Consider the following 17,406-nt stretch of genomic DNA (forward strand, 5'->3'; position numbering starts at 1 on the left):
CGGAATAATAGGCTGTCGGAGTAATGGGCTGTCGGAATAATGGTTGTCGGACTAATGGGATGTCACCTTCTTTAACAGAACCTACGTTTAGAAATATATTTGTAACATACAAAGGGTTACTGAATGAAAAGTTTTAGAACGTAAACTCGAACTTGAGATCCCTTTTTATAAGCAATGAAAAACAGGTCACCATGCAGTGTTTTGATTTTGGTTGTATACATTCGAGGACCAGTAATCAGTTCATATTAAATCCATCCACTGAATTATAAATATTTCGAATAAATCAGTGAAGTCAACTCATATTCTATCATTGTGCAATAAGACTGAACGAAATGGACACAAAAGAACCCAAAACATCATCACGCTGTCCATAAGCTCTCCTTACTTTTAACTTATCAAGATTTTGAATATACTGCATATACGTGGAAAACCTATTTCAATTTTGTTTTAGACTTATTTCATTTTACGAGACTCAAAACTCATAAATGAAAAACAAACTGATAATGTCATGATACAAAAAATCAACAAATAACGATACAAGGCATACATGCACAAGTCTACAAATCACAACATAGAAAAGTACTGACTGAGCAGCACAAGCCCACCAAAAAACTGGGTGTGATCCAGGTGTTCTGGAAGGCTAAGCATATCATGCTTCACATGTGGCTCAAGTCGTGTTGCTAATTTATCTTACAATTGATCCAAGATTTGGCTTCAGTTGGTCCTTGACATGGTTATTGAATTTATCCAATTTTGCTTTATTATGTGTACTATCTATACTAAAATTATGTTTTGCAGATGATTGTATGATTGAACTGAATATAAGAAAAGAAGATAAAACAACCATCCTTTAACGGAAAAATAAAAAAAATTAAGAGTATATTTACTTTTACCCCGTCAAAAAATTACATTTAGTTAACAGTTAAGGGACCAATATTCGTCTATAACTAATTTTTTTATTACAAAAAAACAATAGCCCTGATGAGTTCAATTGGTCCCTTAACTGTTAATTAAATGTAATAGAATAAAATATCTACCAAATATTTCAATCACTTCTACCATCTACTAAATGTTCTGCTACGAATTGCATAACAATCAATGACATTAAATATTACTGTAACACATAGTTGTTAAGTTAATCTCAGGAGCAGGATATTCCAACGAATTTCGAACATCTTAGTCGGAAATATTTTGTTAGTATTGATATCTATAATACTAAAATTACGAGGTCCAATTTGTCAGCCGTCATCACGTAAAAACGACGAATCACAGAATTCAACTTTATAATTAACTAATATAGTACAAAGGTGTAGATTAAAAATTACACCACTTCAGGCCCTTTTGTTTTCCATGTAATTAATATTGCCAATAATGAAGAAGTTCCGGGTCGAGTCCGCTACTGATACCAATAGCATGTTCACCTGTTACCCATTACCTTATCTGTACGTTCCGCATCTGACAGGCGCACCACCAAACGTTGTATTCAGGATTAATATGCTATACACGGGTCATAACCACAGGGTTGACACTACTAAATTGTCAAATTGTTACCTATTGTAGTATTTTAATCAGTTAGACTTTCTAAGATAACAATACGAATACTAAAAATCTGGACTAAAAATAAGGCGTATAGGTACAGTTTTCAATTTGTTAGTGGGCATGACGTAAAACAGCGAGGCAAAGAATTCAACTTTACTTATAACTTATAAAGGACAATGCTGTTGATTAAAAAATACTCCATTCCAGGACCTTTTGTTTTCCAATTAATATTACCAATAATTGATAAGTTACAGTTTGACGGGTTCAAACAGAAGGACTTGAAAGCAGAGAAAAACTGTGTATCTTATAATCGGCATGACTTTAACAGATGACAATACTAATACTAAAATAAGGCTTGCGCATAGTTATATACTTTAATTCAATCACGGACCCGTGATATCACGGGTGTGTTCTAGTATATTAGACAGATATTTAATTGTCGTTAGTTATTTGATAGGTCACACGTCTTTTCTGTCTACATTTTTATTACTCATTGTATATTTTTATATTTACGAGTAACCAAATTGGGGCAGTTTAGTTTTATCTGAATATTTATAAAAGTTATACATCAACGAATAATACTTCATTTGTGTTTTCAAAATGTATACTGATCTTAAGAATAAGTAAATAAATCTTTGAGCAAGAGTCATATACATGCATGTCCGAAATTTAAGAAAGTATTTGTGACTCTTATCTGCTTTTTTTCTAATATAGAATAACTTCAATATTGACTTAATGTCAGCTAGAGCTCAGCAAACCAAAACTCAATAACGAAATAATTTCCAGTCCAGTTGGTTGATATGTCTTACGATTGGTTTTGTCAGTTTTTGTGGACTTCAATTTTTTTTTAAATTACCTCGGAGTTTGGTATTTTTGTTGTACAGTTCTTATGCAATGTTGTCACTTATCTTGATTTTGTAGTATAAAAAAGTATGCTGAATTTCAAAACTTTTTCAGATAAGTATGCTGTTTTATTAACCATACATTTTGATCGTGTTGACCTAGCTTAAAACCATCAGTTTCGTAGTTGTAAAGAGAATATTGTTAAGTCAAACGATTATAAGAGTCTAATTGCGGTCTTATGCTTTTAACTTGAAAACAAACAGCTTTATTGATAATCCTCTTTTGTTTATGTCCGTCTGTCATCTATATTAAATACGAATTAGCTATACCAAAAACAATTCGAATCTCTTAAACCAGGTTCTAGGATTTTGAATCAGTAGGTCGAATGGTAACATCTGGAATCGCATTATCTCCAAACGGATTGAAACAAGTGTAAAAGAATATTTCCGGTGTAAATAAACTCATCATATATACCAGGATCAAAATTTTATATTTACGCCAGACGCGCGTTTCGTCTAAAAAAGACTCATCAGTTACGCTCGAATCAAAAAAATGTTTAAAAGGCCAAATAGAGTACAAAGTTGTAGAGCATTGAGGACCAAAAATTTCTAAAAGTTTTGCCAAATACAGCTAAGGTAATCTATTCCAGAGGTAGAAAAGCCTTATTTTTTCAAAAAGAGTATGCTGAATCTAAAGGGATATTCAAACTCGTAGGTCGATGAAAAACTAAAAATGTCAAAACAAAATACCTAAAACTACAAAAAGACAAACAACAGTATACAAAACACAATATTGAAAAAAAACTAAGATTGAGCAACCCAAACTCTATACAAAACCGGGGTAACGTCGGGTGTGTGAAACTAATCTGCAACCAAGTATATCTAGTATTAAATGGCGAATCTCTAAAAATGATTTACCTTCCGCGTTTACTAATTCAGAAATTTATTGGAAAATACATTAACTTCCTACGGACAAGTAAAACTGAAAGAAACAATTTGATGGCTCTTGGGATCATCCAACCAGGAGATTATTTTAAAGAAAAGAGTTCGATATATACCACAATAACAGCTAAACTCATAAATCAAAAACAAACTGAAAATGTGATGTCAAACACACACAAAAAACACGATTTAATGGTGAAAAACACACCACAAAAACAAAAGACTGAGCAAAGCAAACCCACCAAACAAGCGGGAGTGATAGCAGTTTGTCTGGAAGGTTTAGTAGATTCTACTCCAAAATGTGGCAACCGTCGTATTGCTATTCATAGTAATTAATCTAATCAATGCTCCAAGAATAAGATTTAGCTGATCCTTGATATGGTCATTGATATTTACACCACTGGGTCTATGCCACTACAGGTGGAAGTTTCGTCTCCGACGGTATCACCAGCCCAGTAGTCAGCACTTCGGTTTTGTCATTAATATCAATCATATTGTCATTTTTATAAATTTCCTATTTACAGAATTATGATTTTTTCGAAATACTAAGGACTTTCTTATCCCAGGCATCGTATGATTGCATTTGCCCTATACATCATATTTCTGTAACTTTTTATAGATATTTAAAGGTAAATTTTCTCTACTTGTTATTTGTTATGGAGGTTGGAATCCATAAATCATAAGCCTTTCGTACACCATTTCCAAATGTTTGCAACCTATAACGACCGTTGAACGATTGAGCGCTTTTTATGATCTTTTATTGATATTTAAGTATGGGTGTTTTGTTGTTAGTGACCTGCAAAACATATTAATACCTTTGTCAATAAGTGAATCATATATCGCTTCCTGTACAGACTTTTCTAAAATTATATTTCGTATACTATACATTTATTTTGTAGTTATTTTTATCGTAGTCTGATTTAACCTTTCTTATGTAAAATAATTACTGTTAGAAAGGTATGCGGCTTGCCTTTTATGAGAAGATTATAATGATGTTTGGTAATCAAGTAGAAGTCGAAGTCTTCTGTTTTCAATGATTTAAAAATGGATTAAGCTGCACCTTGTGTTTCGGATATCATTTAGGTCATTTTTAACCAAGGCCGTAAATCCTCATCAGGTACCCTAGCCTTGTATAATTATAATTACTACGTAATTACAATTTGACTAGTTCTTGCTGTGGTGACATATCAAATGTAGTGGTATTTTTAGGGCACTAAAATGATATCCGAAACACAAGGTGCAGCTTAATCCATTTTTAAATCATTAAAAATCGAAGACTTCTACTTGATTACCAAACATCATTATAATCCTCTCTCAAACATACACCTTTCTAACAGTAATTATTTTACATAAGAAAGGTCATATCAGGCTACGATAAAAATTATATATCAATATACTAAATAAATAAATGATTGGGAATACGTTAAAGTAATAAAAAGTCAAGAGAATTTCCGAACGCAATTTGGTTCCGAATAATATTTATCACGCTTTGTGCATGCAGACTCCACGCGGCCTTCACGTGATTTTACTATTTTTAGAATAATTGCATAGTAACCAAATGCACTTGATTCAACCTTTACTAATTATGCAACATTTTTGACCTGGCCGAGATTAATGTCCTATAATAAGAACCCATTCAACTTTCATCTGATTCTCTATTTAAAGGAAAATGTCAGAGTAACCTGTCCATATGAACTTTATTGATTCTGATCATTTTATTTATATGGAGCGCCCAAATAAATATCTTATTAACAGAATTTGTAGTGTCAGATGTTATTTTAATTTATTTATTGCATCTTAAACTGTAAAAGCATACTATACGCTTTTATACCCCGATATAAACAAATAGAGGCTAATAGGGTGGTTAAGTATAAAGAAATTGAAAGAGAATAATTAAACAAAAATAAAGAATACAGACCAATGACATGATAATGGGAAGAATACAGAAATTCGCGACTTCCATTGAAACACTGTTTATGCAACATCTGCTATTTGCTCATTGGTGAAGGTCGAAAATCAATTTACATATATTTTAAAGCAACTTTTAAATATAATGTATTTGGTTTTGCTCATTGTTGAAGGCCGTAAATGCTTCATTTTTCATATTTTTTAAACAAATTCTAACTAAACATAATGCATTTTGTTTTTCTCATTGTTGAAAGCCGTAAATGCTTCACGTTTCAAATTCTGCTGTGTCCATATCAACGGCAGCCATTTTGAATTTTTTCAAAAGAGATGTCAATAACATTTTACTTAAGTCTAATATTCTGTAAGAACATGTTACTTTTATGTTTTCCCCCAAAGGTTTCACTTTTTTTGCTGCATGCAAACACCAAGCAGCCGTCACTTGCTTTTCAGTATTTTGAGATTGAAGAATCCCGATGCATCCGTGTATTTAAGAATAATCCCGAAACAACCGAATGAACTTTCGTCAGGCTTTATTATATATCAAATATATGTTCAAATAAGGGGACAGTCATTTCATGTCAAAACTTTTAGGCTAGTGCTAAAAAATTCAACACTCTTTAATTGCATATGATAAGGTACTAATTCCCTGAAAGTTTATGATATTTCTTGAACAGGTATACTTCTGATCTGGGTCAAGATCCCTAATTGATTTTCCAAAGGCGGTTATGGTAAGTTTTTCCCCTGTTGCTCAGTCCATATCATTTACTTGAATATATATGTTGGCTCATATCAAAGCTGAAACATTTATACATGTCCGGTTAAATTTTCGGGGTGACAAGTGAAAAACTTTTTTTCACAAATTGCGAGACCCCGAAAGATGGTAAAAAATGTCACTCTCCTCATGAAATGATCCCAGATAATGATCATGAAATTCAATGAAAAATTTGCCATTTCTAATGTAGTCAAGGTCAAATTTACATTTTTCTCTCTTATCACATTAGCTCTATAAAACAGTTCTTATTGTTCAATTATGTCCATTTATGAAATCACAGCATCAACAATTGTATGGCGGACTAATATTTTTTCAATTACGTCATTTTTTTAATGATAACAAATATTTTATTCAATAATTTCCTGATATATAAATACCTAAGTACCCAAAGTTGCATACTTAGGGGCCCCTGTTTTTAACAGCCTCACTTGACCAGAGAAAATATCAAATGAGTTTACACAATAGTTTTACATACATAATTATATTTAAAAAACCAATACAATTGATTTTCACACCTGATAAGATCACTGTATAAAATCACTATCGTATATCCGGTTCACTGAAAAAACATGTGTTGATTTAAACTGGAAATATTTGATTGCGAAAATAAGTTATAGTTTGACTTGAAGAACTTTGATGTGATTGAACAGAAATTGAAATATTCTTTAATATATATATATATATATGGATAACAGGAGTGCACACGCTGAAATGTCTCGCCTTCTGTACTAATCATTGATATTATGTTGATAGTCCCATACACTTAACATTAATCAAGATGACTAAACAAAGACCACTGAACCTTGAAAATGAGGTCAAGGTCAGAGTTAACCATGCCAGGCCAGACATGTACAGCTAACAATGCTTCTATACGACATATATAGTTGACCTATTACTTATAGTTGAAGAAAAATAGACCAAAACACAAAAAACTTAACACTGTGCAATGAACCGTGAAAATGAGGTCACGGTGAAATAAAACCTGCGCCACTGACATAAAGATCATAAAATATTTCCATACACCAAATATAGTTGACCTATGGCATATAGTATTAGATAAAAAGACCAAAACTCAAAATCTTAACTTTGACTACTGAACCATGAAAATGAGGTCAAGGTCACATGATATCTGCCCGCTTGACATGTTCACCTTACAATCATTCCATACAACAAATATAGTAGACCTGTTGCATTTAGTATGAGAAAAACACACCAAAACACAAAAACTTTACTATAACCACTGAACCATGAAAATGAGGTCAAGGTCAGATGACATCTGCCAGTTGGACATGTACACCTTACAGTCCTTCCATACATCGAATATACAAGCCCTATTACTTATAGTATCTGAGATATGGACTTGACCACCAAAACTTAACATTGTTCACTGATCCATGAAATGACGTCGAGGTCAAGTGAAAACTGTCTGACAGACATGAGGACCTTGCAAGGTACGCACATATCAAATATAGTTATCATATTACTTATAATAAGAGAGAATTAAACATTACAAAAAATCTGAACTTTTTTTTCAAGTGGTCACTGAACCATGAAAATGAGGTCAGGGACATTGGACATGTGACTGACGGAAACTTCGTAACATTAGGCATCTTTATACAAAGTATGAAGCATCCAGGTCTTCCACCTTCTAAAATATAAAGCTTTTAAGAAGTTAGCTAACGCCGCCGCCGCCGCCGCCGCCGCCGCCGCCGCCGCCGGATCACTATCCCTATGTCGAGCTTGCAGGCTCGACAATAAAAAAGGACAAAGCACATGTGGTGAGTACAAATGTATTACGAAGGATAATATATATAGTAATTTACTTATGTAACTAATATGCACAGACATAGATTCAAATAATAATTACAATAAAAAATATTGTTTTTTCTTTCTGTTATAATAACATAGTGATCACTACCTTATACACAATATACAATAAGATAAGTATATAAGGAATGGAACACACCTTTCGTTTAGAGCAGTAGAACTAAGTACATATTCCTTAAATTTTTCGATAAAGAGTTTGATTTTCGTTTTGCATATATACTTTATATCCGAGCGTAGCAGAATTTTTTCATGTGCAGTTTAAGCATAGCCTGTATCGACTGCACATTCAGTTTAATTTTATCGAATTTGCATTTATTTCGTATTTTCCAAATAGCTTATTTGAAATAAAGTATTATTGCATTAACAATGAAATTATTCGAATTATCTGTACAAATTCCTAATAAAATATCCTTTTCAACGAGAACCTCGTCGTTTATAAAGTTACAAAGTTGTAAATTTCTAACAACCATTACTATCAATGGTTTAACATTGTTATATTGATAAAATAAATGGTAAAGAGTTTCAATATTATTAATTTCATTACATAAGTGACATTTTCCATTTGACATGCGCATTATTTTCAGTCTGTTTTCTGTATATATAATCCTGTGTATACATTTCTATGATGTATGCAGATAGGGAATTAATCCATGACGAGAAATCAGATCCTGAACACGGGGCATATATCTCACATCAAAGGACAGCGATACGCTTTTATTGTTGTTCTTCATTTCAAAACCACAACAAGGCCTTTAACATAGAGCAAAAACGCTCACACCACTGCAAGTTTAAGATCGTTTTTAGCAAAGGTTTGAGCAGATTTTGTTTTTTGAAAAATGACGATTACTGAGAATCAATCCGTGGAGTAATGTCAATACCATCACATGTGCTTAAGAATGTGGTACACGGTTAATTAAAACACTAGTGACTGGGATTTACCCTTAAAAACTTCACCATTGGACAGCACTATGTGGAACTGGGGGAGACACATTATACATCAAACATCATGAAATTAAATATTTTGTCCAGAACTATACGAATGAAAATTATGATAGATCCGAATTTTATTCTGATTGATAAACTATTAAGAAACCGAAGTTTTTTTCGATTTATTTACATAAACTTATTAAATCAGCTGCAGCATTAATAATGTATAAAACAATGGAAATAACATTGTATATTGATATAAACGATCAAACTTGTAACTACAAAATAAATGTATAGTTTACCAATATAACTTTAGAAAAGTCTGTACAGGAAGCGATATATAATTCACGTATTGACAAAGGTATTAATATGTTTTGCTGGGATTGGTAATGGACACGGCTATTAATAAATAATATGTACTATCTATACCAAAAGTGTATCTTACGGATGCTAGTGTGAATGAGTTGAATACGAAAAACGAAGACAACAAAACACTACGATTCAATCAAAAACATAAAATCTGAAGTATTACTACTTTTCAAACAAATTGAGTTTCGGTCGTGCTAATTAAAGACTGATGCAAACTTTTTTCGTTTCAACCGAAAAGGAAAATAATAAAAATACCGAATTCCAAAGAAAATTCGAAACGGAAAGTATTCCTGACTTGGTACAGGAATTTTTGCTATGTAAAAAATGGTGAATTAAACCTGGTTTTATAGCTAGCTAAACCTCTAACTTGTATAAAAGTTGCATTAAATTTCATTTATATATTGACAACAGTGTGTGAACAAAACAAACAGAAATAATAGAAAAAGTTGTAAAAGATAGGAGTACAGCAGCTATCATTATGTTAATCTTTCAAAACTAGTTTTAGATATTTATAACAAAATACATAGGCCATAATTGTGTAAAACTTTAATCCTTAGTAATATTTCACTGTGTACTTTCTATCAAACCCACTAGTAATATTTTCCTATTATTTTTTCGATATAAAATCAACTGTAGATTGCACACGCTATATACATGTAACAAAAACTCACGGAATTTTAGGTCCACAATTTCTCTTTAACTTCATTATTTATCTAGCCTTTTAACTTTTAAAATTATGTGAGCGTCACTGATGGGTCTCTTGTGCGTCTGGCGTACACAATTGTAAACCTGGTTTCTTTGACGAGTATACATTCATAATACTATTAGGTTCGTACACGGTGTTGACGGTTTGGCTAACCATAAAACCAGATTCAACCCACATATTTTTCTTTAAATGTCATGTACCAAGTTATGAATATAGCAATTGTTATCAAATAGAATGAAATTCAAAACAGTGTAGCTGTGGCCATTTATTGACACATTAAAACCATCCATTGACTGGGACAATTTAGGTGAACGTTTGTATGTAACGACCAATGCTCACTATGTACTTTTAAAGACACTTAAACTATGGGGTCACCAAAGGTTCTCAACACCTAAATAAAGTAATTCGAAAAATTAATCATAAATAACACGATATTTTGATTTATATCAATTATATAAATCAAAACACAAAAGTTATTCCTGATTAATTTTTCGAATTATTTTATAATTAAAGGCGTTAAGAAACCTTTGGTGACCCCACAGTTTAAATGTCTATCGTAGGTACGTCGTGAACAGTGGTCGTTACAGACAAACGTTCACGTAAATTGTCCCAATCAATGGATGATTTTAATGTGTCAATCAATGGCCACAGCTACACTGTTTTGAATTTCATTCTAGTCCATTTCTTTGTTTGTTGACGTTTGTTTATGCATCAGTTCAGTGTGTCTGTTGTTTCTTTGTTTTCCTGTTGTAGTTAATGTGTTTCCCTCAATTTTAGTTTGTGTGACCTGGATTGTTATGCGCTAAATAGATATATGACTATTGGGCAAGGTATACTACTGTTGCCTTTATTTGACAACAACGAATCTTCCAAAGCATGATATGGTGTTTTTTTTTAATGCTTTTAACAGCTTCGCCAGAATGCCGTTAATAATCTTTTACTACAAACTTTTGACGAATACATCAACTCATCATGGGCTATTGTTTTAAACACTTTGCAAGTAAGGTTTTAGGAACAGACTAATATTGGCAGCTAAACTGTAAACTAAATTTAATTAAATAAGACATCTTCAAGGTATTTCAATCACTTTTACTAACTATTAAAAGTTACTATGCTATGCATTGCAAAAAAAAAATCTGAGATTACTGTAACACATATAGTTGTTATAGTAATCTCAGATAAAAATAAATTGTTTTGGCAATGATTTCTTCAAAGTATACAAATTCAGAAAATTTATATTTTCTAGTAATTGGTCTAATGTCACTAAAAAAATGACTGTCATTTAGAACTTGACTTTTGATATTGAGTATCCATCGGTCAGGACGACTGGATACGCTTAGGGAGCAGGATATGCTAACCAATTTCGAAAATCTGAAGTCGGAAATTTCTTTTTAGAGTTAATACTAAAGAAACATATATAGTTAAGAATGGCTATTAATTTTTAAGTTCACGTGTCTTTTCTGTCTCAATTTTTGTCATTGCTCATTTTTTTGCTATTTTTGAGTAACCTAATATATCATAGTCATTATGGCGGTTCAGTTTTATTTTGATATTAACGTTAGACCTAAATAATTACTATTTTCATATAAAACAGATGTGAAGTAAATCAAACATGAATCAGATATATATCATGTAAATGATTCTCATTGATAAAAACTTCTATGTTGAGTCATTGGTTGTTTTTGTTTGGTACGTATTTAATACCTGTTTCTATATTTCATAAGTTAATCTGCGGTTATAAGAAATATCTGGAGATTAAATGTAAATCGATCTTGATCAGTAAGTTGCTTGCTAAAGGTATAGTGGAAGTGAACAATTAAAGACCCATTGGTGGCCTTCGGCTTTTATCTGCTCTTTGGCCGGGTTAACGTTGTTGTCTCCTTTACACATTCCAATTTCCATTCGCAATTTTATTTTAATGATTGTTTGATTGTTTCTTGCTTAACGTCCAGGGGCTGTGAACAGTAATTGACCGTTGCTCCATTAAAGTGCATTTGGTGTTAACAATAATTGATTGATTTTTGTAAACTTAATAAGTCCAGTGGGTGTAAACAGTGATTGGTTGGTTGATTGATTGTGTTTTTTTCTTTCTTAAAGTATAATGGGTGTGAACAATGATTGCGGGTTGGTTGATTGAATGGTGTTTTTTTTTCTTAAAGTATAGTGGGTGTGAACAATGATTGCGGGTTGGTTGATTGATTGTGTTTTTTTCTTAAAGTATATTGGGTGTGAACAATGATTGTGGGTTGGTTGATTGATTGTGTTTTTTTCTTAAAGTATAGTGGGTGTGAACAATGATTGATTGATTGATTGATTGTTGCTTACTTAACGTCCAGTTAGTGTACACAATAATTGATTGACTGTTACTAGCTTAAAGTCCAGTGGGTGTGAACAATGATTGATTGATTGTTGCTTGCCTAACGTACGGTGGATGTGAACGATAAATGTTTCCAGAATATTTTGGTCGTGGTAGCCTTAAAACGATCAGTTTCATGTTATAAAGAGGACATTATCTAATCAAACGAGTCATAATTAAGACTCTAAGTATGAGCTCATACATTCAATTTGAAAACAAACTGCTTTATAGATAATCCGCTTTCGTTGATGCCAGTCTATCATCTACATAATGTATAAATTAAGTATACCAAAAACACTTCGAATCTCTTAAAACAGGTACTATGATAAGGAATCAGTAGGTTGAAAGGGAACATCTGGAATCGAATGATCTACAAACGTATTGAATCTAGGTTAGTTCACAGTGTAAAAGAAAGACGGAATACAAAAGAGAGGGATGAATTTTCAAAGAACATTCAAACTCCTTAATTGAAAATAAACTGACAAAACCATGACAAATAAAAAGACAAAATACAGTATACAAATATCGAAATTTAAGGACTGAGCAACACGAATAAGCGGATTGATCTCATGTGCCCCTGGATGACAAACAGATCCTGACCCACATACGAAAACCGCCGTGTTGCTCATGTAAGAACAAACCGATGATAATTCTAATTCGGTAATTACATTCGGGGGGGAAGGGAGGACGGGATTTTGTTTACGACGATTGAAAATATTTCCGTCTTCATCTCTGAAATAGATTTTCCATAACGGTCAACCAACTCGTGATGGGGTCTGTAAAATGTTCGAAGGAATGATTTTGACTTCACCACTTGGGACTCTTGATTGAGTAGCAAACTTGTTTCATGGAAATCATGATGAAAAACGCAAGCCCTGGAATATCGTATCTACTCGGAGAAAAGTTTGGTATATACTACATTTTAGCAGGCCCTCAAAAATCGAAAAAAGACTGGCAATGTCATAACAAAAGTGAAAAACCAAGAGCAATATGGAGACGTACTCCGGAATGATATTAAGCAGATACTGATCTACATGTTGCAAACATCTCCTGGTTTCCGATTTTTTTTCCGATCCAAATTCATTTCAAACTACAAAACCAAAAAGGATGAATGATATTAGATATGTAGTTTTATGACGAAATATATCATCAACATGGTTTCTGAACTAACCATTATAGAAATCCAGTCTATTAAACTAAAATTAAACTTCTCAGCGCTCCCGTTTCTGATATGTCGCGTGGGAGCGCGACATATTAGAAACGGGAGCGCTGAGAGGTTTGATTTTATTTACACTGATAGAAATCAAGATTAAGCTAAGATTAAATATATAGATATAATAGATGACATTTCTTGCCTTTATTCGTTTGATATAGCACTATAAAGTCGAACTAAATCATAAGGAAAGTAATTGATACATCGGACATATTGAACAGTTGTCTTTTTTCAAGTATCGTTCATTTATTATGGTGGTGGTTTTTTTTTTAGATTGAATCTTAAAGCAGTGACAAATGTTCGATTGCAGTAGACGTAAAAACCGAAGCTGTTGTTTTCAAGTTTGGATCAATTAGATATATTTTAAAGAAATGCGTCGACCATTTGAAAAAAAATAATTTCTTCTTCAACACATGTAGAGTAAATACAATAATTATATTGGTTTGATTCTGGCCTAATATGTGATACAGTATCAAACAAAGTCGCAATGGCGAGCTGATTAAATCAGTACTAAAAAATGAAGAAAAGAAAACCTAATTTTTCTTTTTATCAGTTTGTTTTACAAATGTGTTGAGTATTTGTTGTAGTTGTTTAGATATGAAATTACAGGAAGCAATTTTGAAATAAGACTGTCTTTTTTCGTTATACGCCTCTTGATAGTTGTTCGATTGTTGGTATGAACAACATCACGCGCTTTTCATTGATACTAAATTAACGCGGATGGACAAGACGTGACGTTAAGTGCATGAATGTTGAAGCCATTTCCTATTAATTTCGAGGATTGAGTTCTGTGCTTGATTTAATATTAGGCAATAGGATGAATGGGAAAATGTACAAAATTTTACCGATAAAGGTTTATACTTTTCAAAGTCTTTCTGTATTATATGTTCTCATCTTTTAGAAATATGAAATTCATATTCAGACCAATGCGATGAAGTGAAAGACATTTCTCAAAAAATTTAAAAGAAGCTAAGAATCAGCATTGACAGAATACCTACAACAAACGACTTAAAATTGTATATATTTTAGATAGCGTTTGGTTAAGTAATACAGCTTAATACAAAACGTATGAATATCATCATTAAACAACTAACCAAATCACCATTATATTTATTTAAGATTTTGTTTTGATATGAAAATATGTATATGCTTAATCAATTTTGTTGTAAAGCATTCGTTAATTGGAGTACCTTCATTTTGATTCATAAATCGTATACTATTGACGCTTGTACTAGATCTGCAAGTACACTTACACTAATATATTCGGGACGTGTGAGAAAACAGGAAGAACAAATGTGCTAGACTCGACACTTACCAAAAATAATGCAGTTCTTGTAAAGGGGATACAACAGATGTGTATGACCCGCATGTATTATATACAATGAAGAGAGAGAAAAGATCAAACCTACCACAGATTATACTCCAAAAATAAGTAAAACAGAAAACGCATCTTGTACGAACTTAATACCATACGGCTACAAATAGCATAACAATTCCACTAAAATGCTGAAAAGAAATAAACATCTTTAAAATGTTTAGATTTAAAACTTCCTTCTCGAATTTATACAACTGGTAAATTCGCTGTTAAAACGTTGACTACCACATTGTATAAAATCATCAGTCATTAATCAAGAAAATTTCTGTTTGAAGTCGTAATTCAAAAACAAATTGGTGGTTTTATGCAAAAAATCGTGGAAATACAATTTTATTCTTAAAAGTCTAACAAGTGAAATTGCAAAATCAATTTAAAGTACAGAACACGATGCTTCCAACCATACAACAATGACGTAGGATTAATGCAGAGTGGATTAATGTCAAAACCTTTAAATATAAACTATGAGTAAAGAAAATGTTGCTATTAATACGAATGTACAAGAAAGTGCACAATCCGTCTAAAACTAAATCTGTATCACGCGTCAGTGGTATAGACCGTATGATGCCAATTTCAGTGCGTACTATACGTCTTTTTCTAATAATCTTTACTTTCGTTTGGTACGCCTAAAAACAGTACACTAGAAAGCCAAAGTTTTACAACGTTTTAGGGAGCTACCATTTGATTTTTATGGGGGGGCTAGGATGAAAAATTTTGTCCTGCTTTTTTTTTTAGTTGTAATCTCTGTCCTGCCTTTTTATTTTTTACTCTATTCGGTCCTGTCTTTTTTTTTACTAGTTTATCCTGACTTTTTTTACACAAATTGTCATCCTGCCTTTTTTTTTTACCAAGTTGCTCATCCTGCCTATTTTTTTACTCAAAACTCCTGTCCTGCCTATTTTTTTCAAATTTCATCCTAGCCCCCCCATAAAAATCAAATGGTAGCTCCCTTAAGACATTGGACAACCAAAAGGGCCATAATGAAACCATTATACCGGTGCATGGTCAGATGTACTGGTTGTGAGTTAATTGAAGAGTTTTCTCCTTTTTCTTTTTTTATTGTTTCCAAGTACGTTGAACAATAGCTTGAATATATTTGTAAATTTCATGAAGGCGACGGGCGCAGACCACATTCTGTACAAACATCAACTTGTCCTAGTCATCATCACAATTTTCACATGTTCTCTCAAGTTTGTTATGACTTTTATGTCCTCTGAACATACATTGACATAGTAAAAGCTTATCATTGTTATAAAATTGACAAGCCATTATGAGACATTTATATAGATATATTTTAAAATTAGATATAAAGTGTAAAAGATATTGATTAAAAGAAGCAAAACATGTTGCAGACGTCTGTCTCCATTCTTGTGTAGATTGGTCAGTTCTTAAAAGGGAAATAACGCATGTAGATTTAAGGCAATTTTTGGCATTTTTATTAATTTTTTATGATGAAATCTATATAGCCCCTCAAACGTCTTTGCATAAATGAGAAATATCAATCTTTTTGAATAAAAGCTTTTATTTAGTTTATTCAGGAATGGATGCATTTTTGCATAAATTAGGAATAAAGTTGGTTCATAATTGCATTATAATATGCTAAAATTCATACTACTAAGTAAACCTAGATTAAAAATGTCAATTTGAGTTTAATATCAGAAAAAGTGTAAAAATGTCATTGAACAAGTATTTAAAAGAATTATATATGATATAAACTGCATCAAACATAATAAGCTGTATATAAGTCACTGTTAGCCGAGAATAGCTATACATAATTCAGGACGACATGTAAAGATTTTTTTTTATAATTTATGGCAATGGTAGTTGTCAGAAAGTTTCAACAAAATCGATGACCAATCGTGCCCAACGTTTGTTGATGGTTACTCAGGAGAAATTAGTGATATTGGATTGAACATTTACAGTATGTGAAATTCAAGGAGAAATTAGTGATCGAAAATCTAGTAAAAGTAATCAAATGTATAAGAAAAGACTCAGAAATAGTTTTATTGAGCAAGTATTTTTATCACATATATTGCAACTCCATCACATAAAAAATGAGTAATTTAATTTGAAATATATGATATTTTTATATACAAATAATCATTCAAAAGTTTGTTTTATATCTGTACCATGCCATCTAATAAAATTAGTTGGAAAAAATACACATTTTAGCATTATTGATTTATAAGTTGCCTCTTTTTATTTGATTACTTATTTCTTTGACTATGATTTTTCTCATCCTGTTTTAAATTGACTACGCCTTAGTTTCATCCCAAAGATTCATGTGTATCATGAAAAAACATTTGAAACATTGTTTCGGATTATTTGTGGTCTATATAGTTAGTTGTATGCCTTGTGATATACCACGTTCAAATTCAGGTTCAGTTAATCGTCCAATACAAAGCTGTGCTCATATTCATATCACAATAAGATTTTGTCGTTTAGAATTGAAGTATTTTATTTAGACGCTTAATTTCGATCCATCCAAGAAGATGTAAAAGCGCTAAAATCGACCAAATTCTCTTTCTAAAATTCCTACAGTGCCCGACAAAGACAGCTAGGTTGAATCAGTAGCTAAAGTCGCTACAGTGTCTGAACAATCTAACAAAGAAAATCCTTAAAATTCAACTAGA

This window comes from Mytilus galloprovincialis, chromosome 4 (assembly GCF_965363235.1).
Source record: "Mytilus galloprovincialis chromosome 4, xbMytGall1.hap1.1, whole genome shotgun sequence".
Classification (NCBI taxonomy): Eukaryota; Metazoa; Mollusca; class Bivalvia; order Mytilida; family Mytilidae; genus Mytilus; species Mytilus galloprovincialis.